Raw genomic sequence first — 26,915 nt, forward strand, 5'->3', positions numbered from 1 at the left:
GATCGAGCAGAATATGTGGATCCTCGCGAGCCGCAGTTCAAATCGCTGTGTTACGGCGCGCGCTCCACTCGCCGCGGGACTGAGAACAGTTTAATGAGCTCTGCGCGCGCTCCAGGTAAAAATAACCGCCATTCAGACGGTGACGGTTGGAGCTAACGCTTTTACCGCACGCTAGCTTTCTGAAGTCTGACATTATTAGTAGTAGCCTGTCTTTTCTATCATAATATCACATTTTCTGCCAGAAAGAGACGGAGGACATTCGATACCAATAAACTGAGTTTATTATAGACTTTAATAACCGCTTTCAAGCTGTTTCTAAACCTCTGTGGTAGTGTTATGTTGCTGAGGTTTGGCGAACGAAGCTAATCTAAAATAAAAGTACTCAACAAATTTGTGAAATATCTACAGTGGGGGTGGACTAGAACTTGAGTTCGTGAACACATTTGCTGGCAGGAGGACATGGCAGTGGATGCTCTACTGATATTTTGTTGAGTTTCTGTGTGTATGTTAAGCTCGTCCAACTGGTATCTCTACCTCAACATTTTCCTCCCTCTCTCTCTGCTCGACTCCTTATCTTTGTGTCTATCCGTCCCTGACACCTACATTCTTTCTATTTACATTTCTCACCCTTCTGTTCTTTTATAAACAGGTGCATCTGAGCTAGAGCTACCCTTATAGCAAGGAGATGGCCCACTGAGGGCAAAGTTGGAGGTCCACTAGTGTTTTGCACGGCGTTTTCTGGGCGGACCTCTGGTGATTAAACAGAATTTTAGACAAAATATCACATTTTAGCACTTTTCCATTCACAGTCCAATTTACATTTTTTTCCTTCATTAGGTTCTTTGTTATCCTTTATAAACAAGTTTAGTAAATAATTTTAATTTTGAGTTTGGTGTGTTCTGTATGGAATCATATTTGTGGCAAAAAGAATCGCACAAAAAAAATAATCTCAAACATAAAACTTATAAATTGCAAACAAAATATCCAGCTTTGACGTTTGTGCGTGAACTCTCAATTTTGTGTGCAAGCACTCCAAGTTATGATCGTCTGATCCCTGAGTTTTTGGCACAAACCTCCCGCGTGGGCGGGTTTTCTCAGGGGTGCCTTCCCATTGGCTAATGAGTTTTTGAGTGATAACACAGTGCACTGACATTGTTCACGACTCAACTGCAACAAGCATGTGTTACTTGGCTTTGGGATTCCGCATGTGCCTAATATCAAGCATATGAACTAGTGATTGACCGATATATCGTTCAGCCGATTTTTGGCATTTTTTATATAATCGTCATGGCCGATATATTAGAAAGAGGCCGCTATTTACACAATGCACACAGGCAAAATATCCCCGTGGACCCGTGGCACACCTACTTTCACGTAGCTTAGGCTCTCAGCTTTCCAATGACATATCAGTCAAGTCTATAGACCAATCGGGCAGAGTTACGGCAATGCACACCCAAGGAGGAGGGACAAACATGCATCAGAGCGGATATGTTTTCAGTGCCTCAGACACCACGCGAGAGACTCAAATGGTTCTATTTGGCAGCCACAAGCTCCACAAACAATAATCAAGTCAATAAACTTGTTTCAAAGCTTAGATGTCTTTTACTGGTTACATTTCCCCCACTGAGGACATTTAAATGGAGCAGGGGTGTGGGGAAGCTACCTCACTCTACAGCCAGTCAGAGTGCAGCTCTCGCCTTTTAACACATCAGTCATTTAAAGGAACACTGTACTTGGTGTGAAACAAGTGTAAACATCAGAAATAAACTCAGTACATCAGAATAAAGCACATCATAACTAAGGGTTTTTACAGTTTGGTGAGGGGTAAATGGCCACTTGGTGAGGGACAGGAGACAAGTTTCTCATAGAAAGTCAAGAAAACATTGTAAGATGTTGACATTAGGTCTAGACAAGATATATACACTGTGTTTTTGCAGTAAAAGTAATCATTTTACTTATGGAGAGCTTGGGGTCTAAAGAGACACTTGGAGAGGCCATCTGTCCACTGTCTGCTCCAGCTTGAATAACTTCAAATCAGTAGGAGGTATCAACTCCAAATTTTACCTGATGAAAGTAGACCCCTGGAAACACAAGTTTAAAAAGGAAAAAGTAATGGGACTCATGAACTCTTCAGTTTATTGTCACTAACTTTTTTTTTTTTTTTCAAAAATAAGACAAGCGTCTACATTTTTTGTGGTTTTCATAAGCTTTTGACCACTTCATATATATTTGAGGACCTCTAAATGGTTTCTTTTACAAATTTGTAGGTTTTTCAGTAAAAATCATGATAATGTCTCAAGTTTATTCACTGCCTGAGGATTGGGATTGTCGGCTTTACATATTGGCCATCGGCCACTACTGCTGTCTAAAAATCTGCATCGGCCATCAAAAAACCCATATCGGTTGATCACTAATATGAACGTTGCTGAATAGCTCTCATAGAATTTCCCTGTTCTTGTTTATTAATATTAATAATACTTATTATTATAATTATCGCTGATAATGATTAATTTTTTTTTTTTTAAATGAATCATTCACATTCACTTGTTTGCAAGTTATAAGTTTTATGTTTGAGTTGATTTTTTTTTTTTTTTTGTGCGATTCTTTTTTGGCACAAATCTGATTCCATAGTTCTCACCATGTGAGTGTGGGTTTCCTCCCACGGTCCAAAAACACACGTTGGTAGGTGGATTGGCGACTAAAGTGTCCGTATGTGTGTGTGTGTGTGTGTGTTGCCCTGTGAATGACTGGTGCCCCCTCCAGGGTGTATTCCTGCCTTGCACTCAATAATTCCGGGTAGGCTCCGGACACACCGCCACCCTGAACTGGATAAGCGGTTACAGATAATGAATGAATGAATTAATAAATAATTTTAATCCAGCACAGTGTCAATATTTTTAGCATAATCATTTTATATCAGGCTTATACTCATTATTATATCTCTCATAGTTGTTGGTAATATTTGTATTTTTTTGTTTTCCAGAATAAAAGTCTCTGTGAATTTAAAATCTGAGGAGATTAAAAATAAGTTATATCCTGTACAAGACAGTAATCTGAGTGGTCCGATGGTGGACCAGCAGTGGTCTACAGTCAGTGGTGTGCCAGCCTTTTTATCCCAGTGGATTGATCGCTGTCTGGGTAAAGCATAAAATGTGCTGTTTATAGACATACATGAATTGTATTTGAGTTAAGGTGGGTTATCTAAGGTCAGTGATGGCATGAGGATAAAACGGTGAAGCAGACGTAGGTAGTTCCTCTTCTGCTACAACGAACACACACGCACACACCCAAGCTCTGTCCAATTGGAAAGGCAATACAGATTCTATCTCTCTCTCTCTCTGTCACCCTCACTTATTTTTCATAAGGACACTATGAATAGTGCAGATGCTGTGGAGACTATGCCTTTTTTCTCTTTTATTTCTGTTTTCATCTGTCCATGTGAGGTTGCAATTTTCATCCACTATACACTTTTGTTAAACACTTTTATGGGTTGTTCCTCATTCGTGAACATAAATATTTTATTGGATCAGATTGATCTGATTGGTCAGAAAATATGACCCAGTGATACACTAACATAAAACACTGTGATACATTTTAAAAACAACATTTTTATCATATCTTATAACCGTTTTAATTTGATTAAATTATATAATCTGATTAAATAATTAATCTGAATCTGAATATACTGGGCTGCCATTCATTTAAATGCTATTAATATTGTTTGCTGTATGGTAATTTTTCATTTGCATATTTCTAGGTACAGTAATCCCTCGCTACTTTGCGGTTCATCTTTCGCAGATTTGTTACTCCGCATGTTTTTTCAAGGGAGCTTATGGCTGCTATATCTCGGATATTGAGGGAAAATCTAGGAAAACCGTGAAAGCCAAAATATTTCATTAAAAACTTGCTGACATAGTGCGTTGTAAGATTGGGGCAATTGGAGAGACGTGTTCTCCCCGTGTCCGCGTGGGTTTCCTCCGGGTGCTCTGGTTTCCTCCGGGTGCTCTGGTTTCCTCCCACAGTCCAAAAACACACGCTGGTATGTGGATTGGCGACTCAAGTAGGTGTGAGTGTGTCAGTGAATGTGTGTGTTGCCCTGTGAAGGACTGGTGCCCCCTCCAGGGTGTATTCCCACCTTGCGCCCAACAATTCCAGGTAGGCTCTGGACCCACCGCGACCCTGACCTGGATAAGTGGTTACAGATAATGAATGAATTTGACTGGGCCATTCTAACACATGAATATTCTTTGATATAAACCATTCCACTGTAGATATAAACCATTCCACTGTAGCTCTGGCTGTATGTTTTAGGGTCATTATCTTGTTGGAAGTTGAGTCTCCTTCCCAGGCTCAAGTCTTTTGCAGCCTCCAGCAGGTTTTCTTCCAGGATTGCCCTGTATTTAGCTCCATCCATTATACCATCAACTTTGACCAGCTTCCCTGTCCCTGCTGTAGAAAAGCATCCCCGCAGCATGATGCTGCCACCACCATTTTTCAGTGTGGATGGTGTGTTCAAGTAAAAAAAAAAAGTAGTACTTTTCCACCCCACGTAGCGCTTTCCATTTAGGCCAAACAGTAAAAATTGGTCTCATCTGACCAGAGCACCTTTTTCCACATGTTTGCTGTGTCCATGGCTTGTGGCAAATTGCAGATTTCTGGAGTGCTCGACTTATAGTTGTCCTGTGGACAGATTCTCCCAACTAAGCTGTGGATTTCTGCAGCTCCTCCAGAGTGACCATGGGCTTCTTGACTGCTTCTCTGACCAGTGCTGTCCTTGCTCGATCTGTCAGTTTGGCCATGTTTTGGTAGGTTTGCAGAATACTTTTTCCATTTTTGTATGATGGATTGAACAGTGCTTCTTGGGATTCTCAAAGCTTGGGATATATTTTTATAACCTAACCCTGATTTAAACTTCTCTACCACTTTATCTCTGACATGTCTGGGGAGTTCCTTGGTCTTCATGATGCTGTTTGTTCTCTAACAAACTGCTGAGGCCTTCACAGAACAGGTGTATTTATACTAAGACTAAATTACACACAGCTGGACTCTTAACTAATTAAGTGTCTTCTGAAGGCAGTTGATTGCCTTGGATTTTATTTAGGGTTATCAAAGTAAATGGGGCTGAATACTTTTGCACTTCACATTTTTCAGATTTTTATTTTGGTAAAAAACTTTGAAAACCATGTTTCATTTTTCATTCCACATCACAATTATGTGCTATTTGTGTGTTGGTCTATAACTTAAAATCTCAGTAATAATATACATTTAAGTTTGTGGTTATAAGGTGTCAAAATGTGAAAACGTTGAAATTGTATGAATACTTTTGCAAGCTGCTGTATATTGTATCTTTATAAACTTGAGCAATCTTGCACACTACAAACAGATTTCATCTGATGTAACACTTTTTGCAATATCAAGAGAGTGTACTTCTTCCTCTTTGTGTGTGTGTGTGTGTGAGGGAGAGAGAGAGCGAGGGAGGAAGAAGGGATGAATATAATTATGAGAGCATTAGGATATCAGCCCTTAATTTGAATGTGTCCAAGTGGACAGCAGGACTGTCGTTAGCTTCCCCCTGTGTGTCGGCCTTATCAAAAACATATGTGCCGCACACTGATGGAGTTATGAAATGGAACATTTTCCTTTGTTATGAGGCACTTCACGTGTGTGTGTTGGAGGGGTTGTTTTTATTATTGTAGGGTTCTCCTTTCTCAGTGGTCTTGGAGGCTCCATCTGTGTTTAATTTCTGTTTCCTGTATTTAGGGCAGATACAGTGCCTCAGTTGTATGACTTTCCAACCCATGCTGGACATATATTAAATATGCATAAGTTTCCAGACCCCCTTATAATTAATGAACTTCGCATCGGGTGGGGGGAACCTATTGAAGTCAGACATGTTAAGCCATACACACTGTTTGTGAACTCTCTAAAGCAAAGCATCATTCTCAATACCATGTTTGGGTTGGAGGGGTTCAAAGCCTCCCAGCTTTGGGCTGTGGAGTCGTAGAACTGGGTGCGTGAATGCACTTAATCCAATAATTTTAGATAAGATGAAATGCTAGTAATAATAATAATGCAGTATCAGTACCTGATCTCAGTAATGTTGATGTGGCTGAATGCAACTGGATCCTCACAGCAGTGGCCAAGTTCTTACAAATATCTGAATCAATATTGAAACCCTCTCTGAGTACTGATCTAGGACCAGTTTGGGCCTTTTACTTTTCCTGTGTTAGGGGCTGTGGCCTTTTACACAGAGGCGAATGCTTTTAGGACTGAGGCCCATAGACCTATGGTCTCAAAATAGGTTCTAAAGTTCTGATAACCAAAAAACAGAATCCATAACCAATAAATGTCATTTTATAATTGAGAAAAATGTCATTAATATTGAGAGTTATAAAATCAGGCTTGTAAACAGAATATTTCATTGAAAAAACCTTTTCTCGGTTGCGCTTCGCTCAGTGTCGCTTTCGCCTCCAGAAGTTTCTCGCTTTTGACTTTTGACGGTGTTGGGATCTAGACAGTCATTGGCTGCTTAAGTTAAGCCCCGCCCACCCTTGCAGATTCTGCACACCCTAACCCTGATTGCAAAATGACTCTAAGCCTCTATGACGAACTGTGCATTACTAAAACACATAATCGTTAAAAATACTTGACATGGCTTACCAGCGTTTGCCGGTCGGCCTTTTTCCAATCAGGGTAAGATTGCCGCGCTCTCGCTGACGTAGCGGGGTGTGCAGAATCTGCAAGGGTGGGCGGGGCTTAACTTAAGCAGCCAATGACTGTCTAGATCCCGACCCCCGTCAAAAGTCAAAAGCGAGAAACTTCTGGAGGCGAAAGCGACACTGAGCGAAGCGCAACCGAGAAAAGGCTTTTTCAATGAAATATTCTGTTCACAAGCCTGATTTTATAACTCTCAATATTAATGACATTTTTCTCAATTATAAAATGACATTTATTGGTTATGGAAGTGAGACTGAGAGAAGCGTAACCGAGAAAAGGCGGCATGAAAGCGAAAACGTATTCTTCAAGAATATTAAACTCAAAATAGACGATTATATACAGAACAATATTCTATTTATAAACATGTTCTTATAACTCTGAATATTAATGGCAGTTTTCTCAATTATAAAATGACATTCATTGGTTATGTGTTCTGTTTTTCGGTTCTCAGAAATTTAGAACTTATTTTGACGCCATATAAACCCTTCAGAAATATGGGCTTAAATCATAGATAAGCACTACTAACTGCAGACCTGATTAATGTGGACCAGACATAACAACCACACCTACATGGCTGTCATATACTCTGTGTGCTGCCAGAGCCTCTGATGCTATGGTGATTATGGGTTGACAGAAAAAGGTTTTTAAATGGCAGATGCTGATATTTAAAGAGCAGGGTGACTGATGGCTTATATATATTGCAACGGATAAAATACAATTTAGTTAATAATAGTAAATGAGATTAAAAATTTGTCTGCAATATCTCTGCTGTTTGCACTCTGCAGTGTACTTATTGTAAATGAAAACCTCAACTAAATATCCAAAGCCAATAAAAATAAACTTTGTATAAAAACGTATGAATAAAGCACATAGCAGCATCTGTTTCTGAGAGAACAAACATCTGTAAATTACATTTAAAAAAAGTAAACAACTTTAGTGCACACAGTAGCACCCAGCCCCATCTCTTTATTTTTAGTCTCAATTAACATTTCTTTAACACTAATGTATTAACTTCAACAAAGAAAAAATATATTTGAGAATAACAAAACGTGTATTGGTGTGTTCTCTGTGTCTGCGTGGGTTTCCTCCTCCTTCAAAAGTGTCCGTAGGTGTGAGTGAATGTGTGTGTGTCTGTGTTGCCCTGTGAAGGACTGGCGTCCCCTCCAGGGTGTATTCCCGCCTTGCGCCCGATGATTCCAGGTAGGCTCTGGACCCACCGCGACCCTGAACTGGATAAGCGGTTACAGATAATGAATAATGAATGAAAACATGTATTGCCTCCACTTTATTATATAAGAAATCAAAAAACTAAACTTTGGAAAAACTAATATCAATAAATTTGTAAACACTTGCAAAAAAATAAAACCCCAATGTTAGAAAAGTGCACATTGTAATCACAGTCCCAGTTAAGAGCACCAAGTTGTAATGCAGCAAACAAAGTCTTCTGTCTTCTTATAAATGGCCCCCACCCTCACTGAAAATTATTGCAGCATTTCGGTATCTATTCAAAGCTGTTGTATATGCAGAGGGAGAGACACACACACGCGCACAAAATGCAGAAACTGTATGTAGAATGTTACATAATGTTTGTTTCCCCAAAGTGCTGTTGGCAAGTTAATAATGTTAACACTAGCTTTTGCGCTGTTAAACAAGTGAAATCTCCCATTAGCAAATGCAACAGACTGTAACATTGGGTATCTTAAAACTACCAGATCAATCACTTATGTTAGCAGACTGCTGATTTGAGATGAGATATTTAAGCTTTTTAAGCTGCTAGATAGTTTTGCTGGTTGAAGGCTCGCTAACGCTACAATTCCCAAATAACATCACAAACAGTAAACATTGTAAAAATTATAAATGTTATTAAAAGGGGCCAATTAAATATATTGAGCTTTGAAAGATGAGAATTAAAGTCTTACCGTGTTCTCTGAGGAAACATGTCTAGGAATGTTTCATTTGATCCACTGACGTCTGCAGGTAGAATGGTGAAATGGACACAAGGGGGCGCTCTAATATCGCTACACAGCAGCCCGACTGACGGGGCTTCCTGTGGCTGTGCCTGTAGGCATTTTTAGATAATTATGTATATATGTAAAATATATTGTTCTTCTTAAGTCAGTTTATTCTTCTTTTTATTATTATTATTATTATTCAGCCAATTTCTTTGCTGGTTAACTAGTCCCGCAGTTTTCGAGCTATCGACTCCGTTCCACCTGGAAATCGTGCGTCCTATAGCGACGATGCGGGCTTGTATACAGCTTTCCGATACCCGCACTCGTTCGTCCGCTACACTCGTTTTTCGCTCAGTTTTTCCCCAGTCATTTCTATGGAATTAATTTTCAAACTGCTCTAACTCGGTCATTTTTCAAGCTACGGACACGGGATTTCAGACGGTCGGACCCGGGCGTACCGGGTCCCATCACTTCCGTTTTCGGACCTCTTGCACTCATCCTTCCCTTTCTTTTCCTCCTTCAAAATCCCCCATTCATTTGAATGGAGGATGGGTACAGTGCGTGACATCATCGCCACTCTAGATTTCATGGCCAAAACCGTTTTTTTCACTTTTCAGCCGAACAATTCGCCATCACTTCCTCATACCTTCACCTAGAAACTTCATTTAAATTTTAAGTGGTAGAGAAACTTGTCCTTTCTAGCACCTGTAAATTTGAACATTATTGAAAATACGGTTTTTGAGTTATGAATTTTTGTTCGGCACTAGGGAGGGTTTTGGCTCCCATAGAGTTCAATGTTATTTTGGATCGGCTCAGAGTGCGGTTTCTAAATTTTTCTCCTGTTTTTAACTCGTCATAACACGGTCAATTCTCGCCCAAACTCCAAATTTTTTATACTGGCTACTTCCTTAGAACCTCCTTGTCGCAACGGTATATGCAAGCCATTTGGGATATATTTTCCGACCTATAAGCATTTGTTTGGAGGGTGGGTACGCTCCCATAGGAACGCATTGAAATGATTTTTTTTCTTTTTCAATTTTCTTCCGAACATTTCACCATAACTTCCTTATACTTTCACCTACAGACTTCATTTAAATTTTAAATGGTAGAGAAATGTCCCCTTTCTCAAACCTGTAAGTTTCAGACCGTTTGATAACGATAATACCGTTCTTGAGTTATGAATTTTTGTTCCACACTTGGGAGGGTTTTCCTCCCATAGAGCTCATAGAGCAGATTTTCAAAACTTTGCCTGTATTTAACTCGTAATTACACCATTAATTCTCGCTCAAAGTGCAAAAATATTTACACCATCTCGAGCACCAGACTCTCCTTGTCGCTACGGTATGTTTCGTTCATTTTTGGACCTGGAAAAGTTTTGGAGATATTTGAGGTTTTTTGGAGGGTGCCCCCCTGGTCGAAATTCATTGAATCGTGAGTCTGTCAGTTGTATACTGTGAGCGTGCGTGTGAGAGAGACACAGAGGGGGGAGGGGCAGAGGGAGACACTGACGGGGAGAGGTGTGAGGGCCACAGAAATACACAGGCAGTCTGTAACACTTTAAAGGTCATTTTTAAGGGGGATGTCTTAATTATCCAGGGTTTCTTAAGGTGGAATTTTTAAAGAATACCTCATTCACAATATACTGCCTGTCTTTTAAAAATTTTAAGACGCGGATCGGGGGACGGGGGTTTCGGCGGCGCAACATCTCGCGTTTCCTCCTGGAAATGCAGACCTCTAGTTGGTCTTGCAAGCGTAGGCCGATGCTGATTATCTCAAAATGGCATTAATCGGCCAGAGGATCAGTCGGTCGATAACTAATGCTGGTACTCCTTGGTAGTTTGTGACTTCTTAGAATATTGAAGAAGTCTTAAAGGATACCAGTATTATATTATTTATTTATTTTTAACATTTTATTCTCTTTTTTACACAATCTACTCTATTGGTATAATTCTTGGACCTGGGAAATATGACTGTCAGTACTTTGTAACAGATGGGCAGCAACACTTAAGGCACATCCTAAATATACTAGGAATGGACATTTCTTTGAAATTTAATTTTATTAAATTAACTGTTCTAATTTAGTTGATTTTTCTAAGCATTCATTTTTTTAATGTTTTCTGTTCTTTGTGTTTATCAATAATTTTTATTTAAAATTTATAACAGTGTGGAACAGGTTCCATTTTACTTTCTTCTATCTCATTTTATCTGTTTTTACCATTTAAAACCATGTAGTATCTTAAACCTAAATAATACAAACGGGATAAACATGACATTTCTGTAGTAATAAAACCATATCCTTTAGCTCATGTTGACTGACTAAGGGTAGAGGTGAGAACGAAGCCTGTTGGAAAAGTGCCCTGCTGCATTTAAAATTCTCTGACAGCTCTCAGTTGAGGTGAGAGCCAGAGATACATAGAACTGGCTAATTGTAGCATTTTGCTATGTTCAATTCCCAGGTTACAATTTTTCTTCACTTAAAAGACTAGAAATGTGTTTGAGTTCAGCCTTGTTCAGTTCAGTTTTGTGTTAATTCCATTCAGGCTTAGAAAAGTTAATTTGAATATAATTAATTGTCCTAATGTTTTGTTTGATTGTCTGCCTACCAAACATGGCAAAACAGGACTGAAATCAAACCCCAGGATAATATAGTTAGATTGATGCCGCACAAGTGTTAGGTTACCAGTGGTCGGAACCAGGGCGGAGGACGTCTGTCCAAACATGCATATTATAAGCAAGTCTAGTTGTCCCAGTCTTGGTTTTACTGCATACATAGTGCTGTATTATCCAGTGTAATGTGAAAATACCAGGAAGCAGTTTTGGCTGTATCCTTTCAAAGAATGAACTTCGTGGGCGTGGGCAAAGTTCTCTGCTCAGCTTCCTTGCCCCCAGCCGTTCTTTTGGACTAGTGAAATTCCTTCAAGAAGAGATCTATTTACATATATAGTGGAAAGTCTTTGACATGGTTACAAAAGCACACAGACCAGAATGAGCTTCGGATAAAGGAGTGTTTGATTGTCTGGCCAGTGTAGTTGTTGTGCTGCTTTTGAGTGGCCGGGCACTGAAGGGAAAATACTGGCCTTTCATTTAGAGTTCAAAAGTTGTGATGAAGAAAGCTGCTGTAGTTAGGGGTTCTGTAAAGCCAGGCCGGTCATAATGTTTAATATTTAGGTGTTTGATCAGTCTGACTAAGCGGCTCAGGGTAAATGAGCTGGTGTAGCTTGATGATTTAATGATGTTTTAATGATGTTTTTGGGCATAGGGTGAGGGGTGTGTATGGTCTCTACACTCAGTAAATGTGTTCCAGGTCAGAGGTTTAATGAGCCCAATCACTGTCATTTCACGTCTGTTGGAAGCAGCCAAATGATTCCCATATGGACACAGTCTCTCTCTCTCTCTGCCTCTCATAGAAATTAGTCCTCTTCTTATGATAAAGCTTCAGAGTTGGGCATTACAATTGAATTTTTTTATGGAGAAAAATCAGTTTTTCTGAGCATGTCATCAATATCAAAAAGCACTGCCTGGGGGCTCTACTAAAAAAGTACCATTTTGTATTCAATCATTGCATTACACCTTCTATTGTCTTGTGATTTTAAGGAAATCCACTTTTATCTTGAATCTTCAGTGAAAAGTGGTAGAATAAAGGTGTTTTGGTGTCAATCTAAATCTGAGTGACTTGTTCTGGCTTCTCCTAAGCTGTTCAGAGGACAGAGGAGCAGTCATTCTGGCCTTTTGTTGGAGGTTGAATGCTTTAAACTGAGGGGGATCTGAGAGAGAAAGCCCAGTCGGCATGTGGTGGCATTTCACAGAGTACAGTGTGATCTGTGTGGAGCTCTATGGAGGCCTGCTCTAAGCTGAGTGCTATGAGAGAGAGAGAGAGAGAGAGAGAGAGATGTATGATGGCACACTGATGCCTTTTTCTTGTCTCTCTTTATGGAGTCACATCTTTGTAATATTTAATGAAAGTTGTAAACATGTCAGCGTCTGGAATAGCAGGGTTCCTCTGGCCTGTTGCTGCCAGGCTACTGTGGTCCAAGTTCATCAGGCATGTGACGGACCCTTTGTGCAACAGTCAACCATTTAAGAGCCAAGCTTTGAGTCTGAGTCAGGACCTTTTTCCTCAGTGTTAAGGTTAAGCTGGTCAAGTTGCAGCAAGAATAATATAAAGAACCTCTCGTCAGTTTCTTGAAAAAAAATTTCTAGTATTTTGATTATTTATATTGTATTTATAGGGAGTTAATTTTTAAAGTTTTGGTGTCACACACATGTACATTAGTGAGGTCAGGTAATAATCTGGGATAATTAGTTCTGACAAAGCCCTGGTGGTCTGAACTCATCCGTATGAGACATTTTAGATGAGCTACAGCAAATAGGATTAAGAACTAAAACAATTGTCTATGCTATTGGTCCTGTTCCATATTGAAGTCCTATGTTATTATTTCACTGTATTGTCTGCACTTGTGTTTTGGACTGCACCATGGTCTTGGTGGAACCTATTTTTTTGTTTCACTGGTGGGCGATATGACCCCAAAATTATATCACGATATTTCAGGGTATTTTGGCGGTAACGATATTCTTGGCGATAAGAAATAACACTTGTTATTTTGTAAACTGTAACTTACCGAGATTTTGGTTTTGTATAAAACAATAATCCATCCATTCATTATCTGTAACCGCTTATCCAATTTAGGGTCGCGGGGGGTCCAGAGCCTACCTGGAATCATCGGGCGCAAGGCGGGAATACACCCTGGAGGGGACGCCAGTCCTTCACAGGGCAACACAGACACACACACATTCACACCTACGGACACTTTCGAGTCGCCAATCCACCTGCAACGTGTGTTTTTGGACTGTGGGAGGAAACCGGAGCACCCGGAGGAAACCCACGCGGACACGGGGAGAACACACCAACTCCTCACAGACAGTCACCTGGAGCGGGAATCGAACCCACAACCTCCAGGCCCCTGGAGCTGTGTGACTGCGACACTACCTGCTGTGCCACTGTGCCGCCCCTATAAAACAATAATGTAGCATATAAATCTACCACACCACCAAAGTGCAGAAAATTGTGTGCAAATAAACAGCAAAAGTAAACAATTATACAAAAAGTAAACTTAAAACTTCACAGTAAATAACAAAACAAACACAGAATAGTTGCTTTGCTGAGTCATTACATAAACAAGGCAGATTATCACGATATTGATTTTTTTAATATTGTTTAAAAAATTATGATGATATTATAGCAAACAATATATATCACAGCCCTAACTGGTATATAGCTAAAATGTTCATATAGGCTCTTGAACTGTAATAATGTTTCTATCAAAATACATGTGCATACACACAAGCTCATCAGTAATATGAGCAGACAGCTAAATTCTCATTGCACAAATATTTACTTACCTCCTACACTTTTTGCAGAACAGATAATCCATGCTGCCTATGTGTCTTTATTCATATACTAGTAGGATTTTTTTCCCTTAAATGTGCTTTCCCTCCAAAACAGCACCAGGTATTTTGGATGAATTACATAAAAACAAGTTGTGTAGTGTGAAAGGTACAGCGATCTGATGGCTTTACAAGTTGTGTAGTACAATTTATATCTATATGAAGTACCACAATTTGGTTTTTCATATAGATATGGACATAACTATTTGATTAATTGAGGAAGGATATTAAAATGGATTATTAATTTAGGAAAATATGCCAATTAGCTTTTCTACTACTACTCATTCATAGGGTTTCATCTATTCATTCATTCATTCTTCTTCTACAGCCACTTCATCCAGGGGTCTTGTGAGTCTGGAGCCTGTTTGGAGTCATTGGGCACAATGAACACACCAAGGATAGGGCGCGAGTCTATAAAGTTTCATGACGGAGCTAAATCAAAATATGTCTGAACTGTATTCTCTACCAGACAGCAGTGTATAATGTACACCTTGACAAAGGTTCTAATCTGTCAAGCCAAGAAGAACAGAAATCTGGCTCCTACAATATTCCAGTTAGCAGCTCTGCGCTCTGAAGTTCCGTGCTCTGCAGCTTCACAAGGACTTTTTCCTGTGGAAGGGCTCTTTCTCAGCTTGCTTCATTGTAGACTCACCCAGGAGCACGTTGACAGTGTTTCTTAATAGAAACGCAGGGTGGAAGTTACTTACTCCAAACAGGAAATGCTATAGTTTATGGTAACATGGATGTTCATATTATATTCAGTAAGCACAAACACAAAAAGCTATCAGCAATTTTGACTGAATTACCCATCCCTAATTACATCAGTTTTGTATAGGCCTAACTGAGATTGCACTCTGTATTGTTTATATGATAAGTTCCTGAATATGGAAGGTTATGTAGGCAATTACACTGAAGTGTGTATTCTTTGCTCTTAGCAATAACACAGATCAGGTTTCCCAGGAATGTAAAGCAGGCAAATGCTGGCAACTTTAGGTGGACAGAATGGGTTTTGATGTATCTCTCTCTCTCTCTCTCTCTCTCTCTCTCTCTCTCTCTCTCTCTGTGTGTGTGTGTATGTGAGAGAGAGAGTACAGCAAGGGTGTGTTTCAAATTACCAGCTGCAGAAGTATCAACTCATTGTGTGAACAGTTTTTTGTCAGTTTTTGCATACACTATAATTGTAACTTAAGCACTTTTTCCTAGATGGAATTCATAATGAATGAAGTGACAAATAAACATATAATTGTAACTTATTATTCAAACCTATCTCCTGCTCTTTTGTCCATTTTATGGTAGCTTTCGTAGTATTAAAAAGGACAATTGTCATTTTATTACAGTTACACATAAACACTTTTAAGCTTAGGCCTATGTTTACTAATAGAAAAGAATAACACTGCATGATTATTGTTTTTAGCCAGTGAGTGTATTATGAGTCTGAGGTTTTTATGTTCCTTTTTATACCTAGCTATTCAAATGAGTCTGTGTGAGAGAGACCTTTTGACCGTAAAACACAGGGTGTGTGTGGCATCCCTCCTGTGAGGAAATGTGCTGTATCAGTGTGATTATGAAAAAAACAAAGATTCTATATATATAACAGCTCATGGGCCTGTGGAGTCCCACCCTACTCTTGGTTCCTGTTTGCGACGGTTTATCACTCAACAGCGAAATAGCCGCAGCAAAACATAAACTATGCCAAGCTCAGTTTAGATTAGCTTTCTCTTGATAGTGTTATGAGTCATGGTGGCCAAATGATTAGCTGGCATTAGCTTCATTTATTCATTCATGAGCCTACCCAAAATCTTCAGACAACTTTATTGTTCTTCTCCCTATGCTCTGGTTCAGTTCCACATATCATCCTGTCGCCATGCCCAGTGCCAGGCGTTGGCTGTAGGAGTAGCTGCTAAAGCCCCCACCATTGGGCTGTGGAGTAGTTGATCTAGTTCATGTTTTCTGGAGTGACAGATCTCTGTCAGAGTGCTGGAGTGGAAGAGCTGGAAATAATCTTCCAACATCAGTATCTTTTTCACACTCAGATTGTTGTGGCTGAATGCTATCAAGTTCTCTCAGAAATGTTCTCTAGAAGTCCACCCAGAAGAGTGGCAAATCAGAGACAAAATGCTTACTAACTTCTTAATTTCTGAAGTAATGTTGAATGAGCACAAATATTTACCAATTCTAGTCTAGTCCTGGACTTCACAGCATTGTGTATTGTGATTTTCTATTGAAAGGACAATATAGTTCAGGACTACACTTATTCCTTGCCCAGGAAACCACCCCATAGCATTTCTTGAATGAACTCTAAAACTGGAACTGAATAAAGCCTATATTTCTGTGAAGATCCACACTGTGTATATCTGGGTGTCAGCAAAAATATTTTAACATTAGCTGCATCCCCATTGCACACTTAATACTAATTCTAAATAGTGCACTTCACAGACTATAAAACTAATACTACTACACACAAACATTAGACAGAGGTGTAAAGTTTATATTGAATATAAATATTTTAGTATCTGACATACAATGCACTGTTTTTTTATGACCTAAACTGTGCACTACACACTATGGAGGGTGATATTTTAGTTTCAGCCATTTCAGCTACAGCTTGGTATGATGTGCATTGTCATAGCAACATATCATCACATTCTGTTATTAAGAAATAGACTAATATGTAGGGTTTAGCAGTATCCACATTCTTTGTACCGTCATACCGGCTAAAAATATTATTGCGGTATACGGTAATAACGTGGGGAGGGGGTACTTTGTCTGGCTGTCGAGTGAATTTAGCTAAACACAGCCTGACGGTGCACACCGACACGTGTTGACAATTAAAACCATTTCTGAGAGCAAATTTTAGCAACTGGTGCTGAAGGAACAGAAAAGTTTGAAAATAAGCAAAATAAGACAGTGTACACTGTTTAGGGGTGGCATGGTCATTCAGCAGGTAGTGTCACAGTGACACAGCTCCAGGGACCTAGAGGTTACTACTAATATGTTAATATTTTGCTTATTAGCCTGCCAAACTCACAATTTAGTACATAGTATATACTGTATAGCATTAGTGTATAGTACACAAATGGGGCACAGCTGTAATGTGATTATGTACACTGGAGGCAGAATTCAAACTAGAATGTATGCACGATCACACTAGAGAAACGTCTTATACTTTGTTGTATGGAATGATATGAAATTGGACAATACTGGAATAAAGAAAAGAAAATATATAGATTTTACGTTTTAGTGCTTTTTTTTTTTTTCATATTCTGAGGATGCATCACAGAATGTGTGTAATGCCATACCTCATCTGACTGCTGATTGTCAAACAGATTAATTTTATTTGGGTCTATCTGTCATTCAGCAGTTTACTTCACACACTGGTCTGCAGATCTGAAAAAAAGCATGAGATTTTGAAGGTGAAAATGTTGGCACATCTGGAAGCCTTTCCTCTACGCTTACTTATGACTCAATACCCCTTTTTATGTGAGTGGACAGACGGAAAATAATTTCGCTGCAAGGTTTTATTTGTTTAAATTTGTATGTAACAAATAAATTCACATATTCACGCTGCCTATTCACTCTGCCTTTGCATGTAAATGGATTTGTGTGACATCCCATTCTTAATCCATAGGGTTCTTAATTCATCCCAAAGGTGTTGAGTTGAGGTGCAGGCCAGTCAAGTTCTTCCACACCAAACAACAAAGTTGGTGACCTCTGCACCCTATGCACGTCAGCATCAGCTAACCCCGCTCTGTCATTTTACGTGCCTGAGTTGCTGTCGTTCCCAATTGCTTTCACTTTATATACCACTATTATATATGGTATATTATAATACCACTGACATTTGACTGTGGAATGTTTAGTAGCGAGGAAATTCTAGGACTAGACTTGTTGCACAGGTGACATCCTATCACAGTACCACGCTGGAATTCACTGAGCTCCTGAGTGCAACCCATTCTTTCACAAATGTTTGTAGAAGCAGTCTGCATGCCTAGGGGCTTGCTTTTATACACCTGTGGCCACGAGAGTGATTGGAATACCCATTTCAGTGGTTTAGGTAGGTGAAAGAATATTTCTGGCGATATGGTGTATAAGTGGACCTTCACCAATGCATATGTTTGTTGTGTCTGACTTGAGTGTGTATGTCTGGCAAAGCTTGAGCATTGACATTCTCAACTATCAGGGTATATGCAAACATGAGTACATAGATCACATTAAAGAGAGAGCTAGTTCCTATTTTAAGTTGTCGGTTTTTAATATGTGTATATGTGTGTAACTTACCAAGGTTGGTATTTGAAGATGTTATTCTGCTCATGTTCAGAGGCTGGACTGGATCAGTTTCACTACTGTAAGCTGAAATCAGATCACGAAAGCTTAAGCATATGGTGATGCTAAGGTATGCTTGGCCTATGCTCCCTCTCCAAATATATGTCACCCCTGTGCTATAAGTGGACACTACCCCCGTGCTGTTTACAAAAGTTTTTTTTAATGCCTGTTGACCATGTGAGAAATGCTTCACACAGCTCTAAAATATAGTTGGGTGATGTCTTCTCCTTTTATATACACTATGAAGCCATTTCTTCTAAAAATGAGAGAAATGTATTAATAGGTTGTCCCTCCTTTGCTGCAGTAACATCTAATCTTCTGGGAAGGCTTTGTTTTGGAACTTTCCTGTAAGGATTGCGGCCATTCGGCATTGAGATCTAATGCTACTGTTCAGTGATTAGTTCTTGGATCATAAACATTACTTCAAATAATTTCAAAGGGCCTAGATGGAGTTCTGTCACTCCAGAGAGTTGCATTGTTCACTTAACATTATATATAACTGATTTTACTGCATTTACTCTGTCATACATTTAATATGTCCTTTATTATCCTCTGTGTAAGGCTAATAAGTATGAATAATAGTGTGTGTGTGTGTGTGTGTGTGGTTATAGATGTGTGTTTTAAACTGTATGCGGTTGGTTTGGTATGTGTTGTACTGAGTGCGATTGAGGCGTGTGTGTCTTTCTGCAGTTGTTGGTGAAAAGTAGAGTATTGCATGGATGTGTTATTGTGACAGTACTCTCAGCAGCGTTCAGGACACTTCCCGTAGTCAAAAGCATGAGCCATAAATATGTGCCCATTTCTGTTGCACTTTCTTGCTACCGTGTTACACAACACAATCACACACACACACACCCTTGGTGGCCTTTATAGATTAGAGAGCAGCCCACAGGGCCTATGATTTCTTAAATGAGGAGGACCTGGACAGAATCGCAGAACAGCGGGTATAAAAATTGATATCGGATATAAAGAAGAAAATGTGTAGATTTTGAAAATATATAAAAACGTATTTTTTTGTTATATTCAGAAATGTGAATTTGTTCTTTAAGCACTTGCACTTCCTACTACAAAACCCAACATGTTTCTTTTATTTATGCACATATATTTCACTACAGTAAAGAAACCCATGAAATAATCTACATTTTGTGGAAGTTACAAAAGCAAATGGGGCTATAGGTAACACTTTATTTTTGAGTCTTATATTGATTAGTTTTTAATGCATCAATTGATCTATCTTTGTAATGTAAGGGTCAACAGTAAGGGACTGTTTTCAAAGTATGTATTCTAAATACAAAGTATGTAATGTGCTGTGAACATTCATACATTAAGGCATTTGATTAATCTGGAAACTAATGCGTTTTAATGCTTTTTTTTTTCCTCCCATAATTCACTCATTTTACAGAGCCCCTCGTGATGTATTAGAGGTTGTAAACACATTATTTTTGTTAAGCTTATATAATTAAACATAACAGCTGGCCTACACAATGGTAATATATAACTCTGTACATATACACACATTGACATATTCCACATATATCTGACCATTGGGCTGTCTGTGCCACTTCATTCTTAAATGCCCCTAAAAAACTTAATTAAAAATGCCAAGATCTAATTTATTTCATTAGTGGTGAGAAATTAAAGGTAACAACAAGCGAGTCAGTGAGCGGATGTGCAGTGTCTTCTACACAGTCTCAAATAACAGTGCGGTTGATATACAGAGATTTGGAAAAAAGCTTAAGCTTTTCTTGTTTGTGGTAGCCTAACACCTTACCGTATTTTGTTTAATGCTGCATATGTATATAATGCTATATTTAATGGTATTTTTTGTGGTACTTTAGTGATGCTTACATCAGTATAAGTAATGAAACATGCAGTTTAACTGTGGTCTGATAATTACAGCCAGAAATATTTTATGATAATGAGTATGAGCATTTATATTTTGGGTTATAATACCCATATGTAGAGTTGTAATGTCAGTGTTATTTGACACTCAATTCACTCAGTTTTTTTTCCATTATTTCAAGACTTCACAAGCAGTTAAAGATTACCACATAGACCTTGGACAAACTTAGTACAAGATCAAACTTCAAACTTTCACTTCCCTCATTTCTGAAGTGCCTGATCCCTGCTGCAATATGATCGCAGACATTTTGTAATAGCCCTTTTCTTTCCTTTTCCTTTTATGTTTCTTCTTAATTTTTTCACTTATAGCATGCAGATATATATTGTTTTTCTACTCAGTCTGAGGGCTACAGTATGAATCGGTGAACACTGTCGCTCCTTAAACCTGCCACCATAAATCAAACTCTGTTTTGGCACATGGAGCTGAAACAGCCGTCATGTTTCCATACCAAACACTGTGGATGTTACACTGAGCTGTACCTGCTCCAATATCACCTGACAACACCTGGAGAAATATTACATGGTATAAAGGTGTGTGGGAAATAAATAGCTCCAGTTTTCCCTGTTCTACTCTTATATTTCCTTATTGCACAAGTTCCAGCTTGTGATGGAGCTCAGCATGAATATTTTATAGCATCTCTGTGTTTCCTCAGTCACTTTCACATTCTCTCTCCTGGTCCAATTAAGGGTCAGTGTCATCAGTTCTGTATGAAGACAAGTAGTGTTTTCATGATAGATAACCAGCATTTGCATCCGCAGGTGCTGAAGACTAATATTTTGGGCTAATTATCTCCAAGATACACCATATTTCCAACAGAGTGGTTGGCCTGGATAAGTTGTATTGAATGTAATGCCACTTAGAATATAGAGTCCAACTTAAAAGTCTAGGAGGCATTGGCATAGCATTTAAAATATACATTAAATTTACAAGCTTCAGGGCAGGACATGAATATTCAGTTATTCAGATGACTTTTAATAAGCCTTTAATTTTTATTCATTTACTTATTTAGGTTCCTTTCTTCAAATATTATTGTAATAGGACATATTGTGAAAACAGTGGTATGGAAGCGCCTCTCAAGCTGTCCTGGAGAAATGTGGTCACAGTTCATTTTGTCAGCTCATAGCTTGAATAAGGCCTCCATGGAGCTCAGGCACAAGCTTAATGGTGACATGTTCTATCAAAGAAGTACTACCAGCTATTATTGATCCTCTTTTAACTATAGTAAACTCATCCCTTAGTCTGGGCCATGTACCCAAAAAAGCTTTTAAACTAGCAGTTATTAAACCTATGATCAAGAAACCAAATCTTGATGCTAGTACACTGTCTAATTACAGGCCTATTTCTAATTTGCCATTTCTGTCCAAGATCTTAGAAAGAGCTGTGGCCCAACAACTTAGTTCATATCTACATAAGAATCATATATATGAAAAATTCAAATCTGGATTCAGGCAACATCATAGTACAGAGACAGCTCTAGTCAAGATAACAAATGATCTTCTTCTTGCCTCTGATCAAGGCCACGTATCCCTGTTGGTGCTTCTTGACCTAAGCGCAGCCTTCGATACAATAGACCACAATATTTTCATAGAAAGGTTAGAAAACATGGTTGGAATCACAGGGACAGCCCTATTATGGTTCAAATCTTACTTAACGGAACGTTATCAATTCGTAAAAGTAAACAATCTAAATTCAAATTATTCTAAAGTAAGATTTGGAATTCCACAAGGCTCTATTTTAGGACCATTATTATTTACATTATACATGTTACCGCTAGGCACAGTTATAAGAAACCATGACATTAACTTTCACTGTTACGCAGACGACACACAATTGTATATTTCAGCCAAGCCCGATGACAAACACAGATTAAAGAAAATAGAGGACTGTGTAAAAGACGTGAAAGGCTGGATGTTGCGTAACTTCCTCCTTTTAAACAGCAACAAAACAGAGGTCCTGCTTTTGGGTCCAAAAGTGGCAAGAAATAAATTATCAGATTTAATTTTAAATCTAGCTGACTTTCCAGTTAAACCTGGTTCAGCAGCAAAAAATCTTGATGTCATAATTGACCCGGATTTATCATTTGATCAACACATAGGTAGTATCACTAGGACAGCTTTTTTACATCTTCGCAATATTGCTAAGATTAGAAATGCCTTATCCCTTCAGGACGCAGAAACATTAGTACATGCCTTTATTACTTCAAGACTTGACCACTGTAACGCACTACTGTCAGGATGCACCAGCAGCAATTTAAGAAAACTTCAACTAGTTCAAAATGCTGCAGCTTGGGTCCTCACTAAAACTAGAAAATTTGAACATATCAGCCCAGTTTTATCATCACTTCATTGGCTGCCTGTTAAATTCCGCATTGACTACAAAATTTTGTTATTAACATATAAAGCTCTACATGGGCTTGCTCCTGAATATCTTTAAGATACAATTTCCTATTATGAGCCTCCACGTTCACTCAGATCACAGAATACTGGATTTTTAATTGTTCCCAGAATTCAGAAGGCCTCAGCTGGGGGAAGAGCCTTTTCTTATAAAGCCCCCAGACTCTGGAATGATCTTCCAGAAAATGTTCGGGACTCAGACACAGTCGCGATCTTCAAATCTAGGCTAAAAACACATTTGTTTAGTTTATCTTTCGGTAGCTAATGCTCCCCCGTAGATAAAGGCGGCAGATCCGGGGGGGTCCATGGACACAGGGAATTATAGTAAACTGAGACGCTGGTGCTGTCGTCCCGCCGCTTCTCGCGATCACTCAGGTTTGTTGACGGTGGAGTGGAGGGATGCCAGGGTTTCAGGATGCTCCCGTGTCTGTGTGTCCTCCTGGTTCTCTCCTTTTAGTTAAAGCTGTCATAGTCAGATCTGCCGGAGTCATTAGCTACACTCTGGAAATTTTCATATTTTCTACTTTACAAACACAAAACAGTTCAAAACTAATTCCATCCCTTTACATCTTTCCGAGTAAACAACTGCCCACCTGTCTGTCTGGACACTGATGGATGACTGTCGAGACCCTCCTCCACGCTTCAGACCAGCTGCCCACGCTCCAGCAACCACCAAGTGCCTCGAAGCTGTCCCTACACTGAAGTTCTCATGGACTACTAACTATCATCACCAGTAGATTGACCAGAGGAGGATGGGTCACCCCTTGTGAGCCTTGGTTCCTCCCAAGGTTTCTTCCTCAGCTGGGGGAGTTTTTCCTTGCCACTGTCGCCCCTGGCTTGCTCACTTGAGGGTTTTACATTTGTTTTTACATTTCATGTCAAATCTTTGTCTTACTGGAATTCTGTGAAGCTGCTTTGTGACATCATCAGTTGTGAAAAGCGCTATATAAATAAATTTGATTTGATTTGATTTGATTCTATCATTGATCTACAAGGTATATGAATTTCCCTTAATGAATTGTCTGTGACATGCTTTGGTCAAAATACCACAAAGATCTAAACAACTTAACTAAAAACCTGGCCTTGTCGTTATTCTTATTTGCAGACCGTTCTAAAGTAGACACAGATTTCTCTGTGTCACAGGTCTCAGTCTTATCTGACTGCTTTCCCAACTGCATCACTATTTCCACTAAGGATGTGCTGTATGTATGTGTGTGTGTGTGTGTTCGAGGTGATCTGTTACTAGTTTGTACACCACAGTTACCTCAGGAACAGGAAACAGATTCCATATCCTCTTCCAGGCAGATTGGATGGACAGGACATGGCTTTGTTTTTTTTGTAGGATGGACAGTGATGCTCTCAGGGGTCCACAGACCCAGTGTGTGCTTGACACCCGTCTTTGAAAAGAGGGCAAGTGTGTGATGTCATTTGTTTTCCCTCCATCCATCTCATGTGTCTGCATTGTCTCCAGGTCACTTTACATGCTGTTTAAGGACTGGGAACAGATTTGCCTGCATCTGTAATGTTATACTCCATTGTTTGAGGACAGTGATATTGCAGTTGACCCAGTGATGTTCAGAGCTTTGTCTCCATGGCAATGGAAACGCTCTGGACAAAGCTGATAAAGCAGTTACAAACAAGAGAGTCTGAGACAGAGAAAGAGAGCGAGAGGGAAAAGGCATCTTGCAGTCAAAAAGTTCCAGTCTACATTTAGGCCTCCTCTCTTGAAAACCTACACTTTACAGCAGTAGGTATGTGGATGCTCTGCCTAACAAATAAGTAAATTTCCCCTGTATTTCCACTGTACACAAGCAGGAGTCAGCAAGTTAATGTCCATGATTTTTTTTATTGCACTGTAAATAAATGTCTGTAAATTATACAGTGAAAAGCTGTAAAACCATGACAGTAAATGACTGTAAACTCTAAAAATGTTGAAAACTTTTTCTGTAAATATGGTGAAATACCATAAATAATTTTATCAGCCAAAACATTTTTACATCTCTTTACTGTAGAAAACACATTATTTCACTGTTAAATGCACAAACCAGTATGACCGGTACAAGTGTCCAATGACTAGGAAGAGCTGAGCCTCATTAGGGAGCTCCCAACATGCCTTGCTGCTCCATATTTTCTGTGATTTTCTGAATTTCTTTGTTTTTCTCTGGCTTTGAGACTTTTTGATATTGGGTTGAATTGGGGTGATGATTTTGTGTATTTGTTTGTGTTTCTGTGCCTGTTATGATGAGGTGTGTGTGTGTGTTCTGGAAAGGTTACCATAAGCCTGTGCTCTGAGTGCTGGCACCCAGATACTAAACATTGCTGATGTTTTTTTACTGTACATTTTACAGATGTTTTTTTTACAGCGTGGAGCCCCTTTCACATGTGCACAGTAATACAGAACTTTTCTGGACATTACCTCAAGGAGCTGTACATGTGTGCCAGACATTACCCGGACTTTATCCTGCCAGACCCCTAGTACAAAGTCCGATAATGTGTGAATAGAGCCGGTAATGTTTCATAAAATCATGCTGTGCCTCACAGGCTGCACTACATAGCTGGAAAATTTGCCTAAACAACACAGAACATTTCGAGATTTGAGAACATGTCTGATTAGAGCTGCATGATATTCAAAAAATGACTGAATGAAATTATTATTTTTCTATGTGATATAGATTTTTTTATATATATTTTTTCGCATTTAAACATTTTCCACCAGATTCACCAGAAGTCAATAATCCAATATGTCATGTTATTAATAATGCATGTTTCCTACTCCTAAATAAGGAGCTTATCTGTGAATGAATTAGGGGTGTCTAGAAGGGATGCAGGAGCATCTATGTAAGGAACATCTATGTACTCAGAGATAAAACATCATTAAACTAAGAAAACTTCAGTCACATTGAGGAATTAACATGACAGACCGATGGAGTCATTTAACTTTTTTCACAAGTGAAACCTCTTTTAAGAAGTAAACGTCATTTAAACAAAACTAAACAAATAAAAGAGCAGCTATACACACTCAGTACCTAGCATCAATCTCTGTGTAAAATATTTACACATAAGATATTGGGCAGATATAACCCACTGTGGTAGATATCTCATGGAAAAAAGAACAGAGTGAATTTTCCTTTTGTGTCTTGCAGCAAAACGTTGTAAATGAAGCTGTATAAGCTATGTAAATGAAAAAGCGTGGTCTTAGCCATTTAGCACTGGAGCTTCAGAACTGTGTTTTTATCCTCCCAAACCAACCTCACCTTCCCCTTTTCTGCTCTGTCTGAGTCTGTCTTTCTATTCCATTTCTTAGAAATTAGATGACAAAAAAAATGACGGTGCTATGCAGCATGATCCGATCCCCAGTCCCATGTGACATTGCATGTCCTGCAATGTGACTATGGTGCATGTGCACAAGACACAAATGTCAGTAGTCAGTGTCACTACAAGATATGTTAACATTTTCTGTTAGCACCAGAGGCTGAAATTTCACTTTACATGGTAGAGTGAGATATCAGCTGTGTATGGAGTATGGGGCAGGGGAAGCGTGGCAAAGGTGGTCTGGAGAGTGATCCGTCAGGCCAGCCGACAGAAACAAAGTCTTTACTGTCTTCATGCAGTTCAATAACCCTCATGACATCTGGAATCAGATGGCCTGTACTTTTACGGCATGGCTGATCTTTGAAGACCTGGTTATTGGACTTGGCCTGGAGCCAGGAAGCAGGTCCCAGGGCCTTCGTTTGAAAAGGAAAGATGTAGGGAGCTTTTGATCAGGAAGGTCGTGCAGATGTTTGAATCTCATTTTCTTTCATGTTCAGTGTTATGGAGCAGAGAGAGTTTCTTCAAGGCAGGAATGGTGAGGGGAGAACCCGCTGTGAGTTTGTGGCACATGGAACCAATGTGACCCAATGTTTTCACATAACAAATAGGAAGGTGTGCAAAAAATTCTAGGGACTGTATTCATGAGCTACTAAGGAGACCCTGACAAATGTCATGGTATGTGGCACTCATTGGGGTCCAGGCACAATTTGGAAACTAACAGTAGACATATAATTGCACAAAATATGGTTGGCTCTATGCACAACTTGGACACCATGCAAATGTAATCTCCTGAGGTCCAGTCAGAACCAAGCAAGCAGATGAGTATGCTCCTACCTGATTGGCCAAATGCAACTTGAACTTTCTCAGGGT

The 26,915-nt window shown here is 39.2% G+C and overlaps 1 long non-coding RNA gene across 1 annotated transcript; it reads left to right on the forward strand.

Moving 5' to 3' along the window:
* LOC136678050 (uncharacterized) lies at positions 1-26,915 on the forward strand. The gene is made up of 3 exons (XR_010796458.1): positions 1-115; positions 650-753; positions 14,443-26,915. It is a non-coding gene; the product is annotated as an uncharacterized lncRNA (long non-coding RNA).

This window comes from Hoplias malabaricus, chromosome Y (genome assembly GCF_029633855.1).
Source record: "Hoplias malabaricus isolate fHopMal1 chromosome Y, fHopMal1.hap1, whole genome shotgun sequence".
Taxonomy (NCBI): domain Eukaryota; kingdom Metazoa; phylum Chordata; class Actinopteri; order Characiformes; family Erythrinidae; genus Hoplias; species Hoplias malabaricus.